The sequence below is a fragment of the Notamacropus eugenii genome, chromosome 1 (genome assembly GCF_028372415.1).
Source record: "Notamacropus eugenii isolate mMacEug1 chromosome 1, mMacEug1.pri_v2, whole genome shotgun sequence".
Lineage (NCBI taxonomy): Eukaryota > Metazoa > Chordata > Mammalia > Diprotodontia > Macropodidae > Notamacropus > Notamacropus eugenii.
The window spans coordinates 503,498,431-503,503,764 of record NC_092872.1 but is presented as its reverse complement, the minus strand read 5'-3'; the positions used below and the strand labels follow the sequence as shown (position 1 = coordinate 503,503,764).

Genomic DNA, 5,334 nt, shown 5'->3' with positions numbered 1-5,334 from the left:
ATGTGAATTTTTTTCCCCCAGTCTGAATCTTCAGTTTAATATAAGTGGGGCAAAACTCTTACAGCAATCCAAATCAGCACCTCCTCTATAATTAAAAAATATTACAATGTTACAGTTTGCTCTGAAGCAAAGAATGGTTAAATGCCTCATCTATTTAGAAGCACTGTGTATTACGCTGAACTACATATACTGGTCACTATGCTATGCAGTGGGAACACAGAAGCAAGTGTAACAGTGATTGCTCTCAAGGGGCTTAAATCAGTTGAGGGAAAGAATATATACACGAACTAGCATATGCAAAATAAAAGCAAGGTAAACTTTTGGAGAATAAGTGTCAGATACAGGACTCAAACCAAGTTTTTTTCTGACTCTAAGGTACACCTATCCTCTGTGCCACAATGTTTATAAAGTACATTGCTGGAGTATAAAATGCGGTGTTACAAAAAAGGATCAGAAACAGTTTCCTGAAGAAGGTAATATCAGATTTCGGAACTGGAGTTTCACTTTAATGGATGGCTAAAAACTCAATAGATAAAGGGGAGGGGGTGATGCGAACTTCAGTCGAGTTCGCAGCGGTAGCTACTGGGGCTGCGGCTGCATGCTGGAGGAGCGCCCCCGGGCCCCCGGGGTCCCGGCCCCCTGCCGTTCTGCTCCTCCTCCAGGGCCTGCTGCTCCTCCGAGCCCCCACCGGCCTGCTCAGGGACCAGACCGGACCCACCGAGTGTCCCTACAGGTTATCCCAGGACCTACGACTCCGCACAAAAACTTGTTGCACATCCGGGCTGTGGGAGCCAGCTCTGCAATTCACTACATGTGGAGCAGTCTGGGACCCCCAGCCGTGCTCTTTGTGGCTACAGACACCCCTCACAGTGTCCTGGGTGTCAACTGGAGCTTCCTGCTGTCTCCAGAACCTGAAGGAAGCCTGGCTATGCTCCCTGCTAAGAGTGTTCGATTTCCTCAGCCCTCTTCTGCCCCAGGCTATTTGAGTTTGGCAGTACCCACAATTCAGAAATAAAGGACGGATCCCCAGGAAAGCCTTATCCACCCTACCTGCTGGCCGACTTCTCCTGGGATGATGTCAAGAGCACCCTAGACCCCACTATGCTGAGTGCCACATTCCAAGGACGTCCTTTGAAGGATCCCTTGGGGACCTTCAGCAATGGCAGTCTGGCTTTCAAGGTCGGTATTTTCTCAAGTTCTGGTCGTCCAGCCCATCTCCCTGGACTCTTGCATATGGCAGATACCTCCCAGCTAGAACTGGTTCTGTCTGGGACCGTCCCACAAAGGAACCATTCCCTTTTCAGGGTGGAGGTCACAACTCCAGCTTTGGATTCTGAGTGTCCCCAGCTGTGGCGATTCCCAACTAGAAGGTTTCTTACAGTGACGGCCAGTAGCCTTCTCACAGAAGCAACCAATTTGGAAAACAGCCCTACCCTGCCTTGTATCCCCTCCTTGTCCCACCTTGGCTACCCTGCTTCCACAGTCACCTATCGTCAGAGCCTTCTTTGACTGCTCCGTTAACTTCTGCGCCTCTAGCCTTATGGTTGGAGACTCCACGGGTCCTGCCTATGAAGACCAGCACTACTTCAGTTGGTCAACCCTCTCTTGGGCAGAGGATTCACCTCTGGTCCTAGGAATCGTTGCAGTGGTTTGGGGGGACCCTGCACTTCTGCTAGTAGGAAGGTGGACTGAGCCTTCTCCTACTATGACATAGGTGCTACTCTGAGTATGAAGGAATCAGCTGAGGTCCTGACTTCCTCCCATGTGCCTTTCACACTAGGGTGAAAATGAGGATACACCTTGGAATAAGGAAGAGAAGACATCATACTTCCTCTTCCTCTGTTTCTGGGCCCTGATCTTCATTTTAATGCCAATATCCCTAACTCTTTCCTTCTTTTAACAGAACCTTCAAACCTCAGTCCCTTCAGGTCTCCCCTGGGCAAGGGGACAGCAGGAGAACCAGCTAATGATGAAAGGTGAATGAGGCACCTAACTTTTAACCTAATATTGATCTTGAATCCCTTCCCTCCTCCATTCTTTTCTAGCATTTGTGTAGGGAGTGAGAGATTTATACCAGGATCAAAGCACTGAGAAACCTAACCTCTGATCTTTGGGTTCCCAGAAGGGTGAAAATGAAATATATACTTATTTTTTCACCAAAAAAAAAAAAAAAAAGAAAATAAAGGGGAGGGGAGTGCAGGATGGAGAAGAAGGGGGAAAGGCAACAAAACAGTCTGGGGATAGGGCACAGTATCATCAAAAGCTCTGTGTCAGGAAAGTACAGACCATATTCAAGTGATAACTAGTAGTACAGTTTGGCTAAAGTGTGGGGTATTTGTATGGGGATTATATGAAATGAGGCTGGAAAGATAGCATGACACCATATTGCTTTGAGTACCAGGCAAAGTAATTCAGATTTTAATGGCTAATAATCCAGAGGGAACCATAGAAGTATTTTGAGTAGAAGACATGACTAGATCTATGCATAAGGCAGCTTATTCTGACAGCAGGTGTGAAAATGGCATATTAAGTCCAAATCAGAATGTGAATGAACTAACACAGTTCTACTAGCTGAACCATCTAAATTTAAGGTTTTTTCTTTTTCTTTTTCTTTATTCCTGGAAGAGTTGCTTAATTTCCTCCTGCATTTAGTCAACCAGGAATTGTGCCAGGCAATTTTATACAACCAACTGCTTTGTCCACCCCAAAAGGATTCTGGAACCTGCACAACCCTCATTTCAGATGCACTTGTTCTAAAGTGTGTGTGTGTGTGTGTGTGTGTGTGTGTGTGTGTGTGTTCTGTGCATCAGGCAGGGGAGCACTGAAATAACTGTTCTTTAGCTTGCAGTCTCAAATTGCACAACCTTAGGCACATTTGGTTTGAGCCTAAAATAAAATGGTCAATTAATTATTCATAAGCCAAGTAGTTAATATTCAGCTAAATAAATCCAAGAAGAGCACTTAAGAAAGTGAATTCCCTTTGTTGATGGCTTGCACTGTTTGTGCCTTCTCTTGCTTAGTGCTGCCCTTTTCCAGTAGGAAAGTTGGGAGGAAAACAAAAGCATTTTTAGCTATAGGAGAAGACAGGGGGTTGTACTTCAAAGATGTCCCATTTCTTCATTTCCTCTTTCAATGTTTTCTTGTTCTTTCACTTTTGTAATATTTATGTGACTCTAAATTAATGAATGGCCATGCAAAACTCTGTTCTTCCCTCTACCACAAAGGCAAGATCTAGTATTTTGGTGGGTTAAAGATTGTTTTGGACTTTAAATGTGTGTGTGTGTGTGTGTGTGTGTGTGTACATACACAAATATATTCTCTGTCTCTTTCTCTCTCCATCTCTTTCTCTGTCTCTCCCTGTATTCCTCCCTCTGGCTCTCCCTTTGTCTCTCTGTCTCTTTCTCTCTGTCTCTGTCTCTCTGTCTCTATCTCTCTGTCTCTCTCTTTCTCTGTCTCTGTTTCTCTCTATATATATGTGTGTGTGTGTGTGTGTGTGTGTATCTATCTATCTATATCTATCTATCTATCTATCTATCTATCTATCTATCTATCTATCTATATACGTAGATATATATCTGACCTTTCCCAATGCATTTTTCCTTCCATTTCTCATTTTTTTTTCCTGAAATGAGTGGATGCTTCATTATTTTGAATTGTTTTGACTAAAGAAAGAAAGCAGTTGCCTATTACAGGTTTCATCTGTTCATGGCTCAGCTTTTCTTCAGTAATTCTTTATTCTGGCTTTCTTTATTATGAATGCTGGATGCTGTATCTAGCAATCGTTCTTTATGACGGCCCCAATATGGGCTGCATTATTTGTGAATTAGAGAGCAATTTATTTAGAATCTCAGAAAATTACTTTTCTCCTGAATGCTGTTTTGCAATCTATCCATTTTCTTTTATCTACTATTGCTTCCTCTGTGTCACTAGATCCTTAAAAAGATATTTCATTCAGATTTGAACTAGAGTGCTACATTTAAAAAAAACAAAAACTATATACACAATGGAAAAGTACCCTGCTTTGATTTTGGCCAGAAGTGAAATAAAACCGATAGTAATATCCTCTAAAGCATTGCACATGCATAAGGAGGAGAAAACATTCAGCATTTTCCTTAATCAATAATCTTCCATGGCCATGGGAGTTTAAACCAAGGCCTAAGCTCAGGAATTGAATGACAGCCTCCAATGAGTATTGACCATGCCAAGGACCAGTGGATTGCAGACTCATTAGCATGACTGTGATAAACTGAGCTTTGTTCCTGCTTATTTCAGTAAGTACTGGAAAGGGACCAACAGCTAGGAAATTGCTAGGATCCAAGGGCCCAGAAGTCATTGGTCTCTATGTATGATGACTCGGCAATAGGAATTCTACTCCCATGATAAGAAATAGAATGTTCTTTAAAGACCTCACAAGTACCTTTCCTTCATTTATTCCAGGCCTCCTAGATATAAGTATACTGTAACTACTAAAGACAAACTAAAGATGCCTTAATTAAAAAAAAAAAATGAAGTCACTTTCCTCCATTAAAAAATATAGTATTTCTTTGTTTAGAATATAGTTGTTGAACAGGGTTGTTGTTGTTTGTTCTTCTTTCTCTAAGAAAATCATGACGTCAGGGAGGTGATATTGGATTTAAGTGAAGGAGGGTTGTGCCAAACCTCACTTTCTCCTCTGGATCCATCTGAGTTCAGTGGCTAGAGAGACATCAGGATGACTGGAGATGACGCTAGATATGGTGGAAGACCTCAGCCTTTTAAAGCTAAGGTCTTTAGCAGGCCTCAATTTGGCTGAAGCAATGCCCAACTAGTTCAACAAGAGAGTGGAAACTGAAGCTAGCCATTCTATAGATAGCATAAAGTAGTAAGAAAGATTTGGAATCTGATCATTTTTTTAATTATTTATTTAAGATTGCAACATTCCATTACACAAGATTTTGAGTTCCAAATTTTCTACCCATCTCTTCCGTCTGCCCACCCTAAGACATCTTGCAATCTGATTTCTCCTTACCCTAATCTACCCTCCTTTCTTTCATGCCTCTACCTTCTCTCATCGTTTTCCCCTCTACTCTCTTGTAGATTAAGATAGATTTCTATATCCCATTGCCTATACGTCTTATTTCCCAGTTGCTTGAAAAACACTTTAACATTTGTTTTTTAAAACTTTGAATTCCAACTGGTCTCTCTTCCTCCCTCCCCACCCATTCCCACTGAGAAGGCAAGCAATTCAATACAGGTTATACACGTCTAGTCATGCAAAACACTTCCAGAGCAGTCATGATGTGAAAGACTGTATTTCCCTCCATCCTGCCCCCCCCATATGTTCTATTCTCTCTT

The 5,334-nt window shown here is 42.3% G+C and overlaps 1 pseudogene; it reads left to right on the top strand.

Annotated features, from left to right (window-relative positions):
- The first annotated feature begins 598 nt into the window (after positions 1 to 598).
- On the top strand, positions 599 to 1,745 carry LOC140527116 (glycosylated lysosomal membrane protein pseudogene; annotated as a pseudogene).
- Positions 1,746 to 5,334: the final 3,589 nt, after the last annotated feature.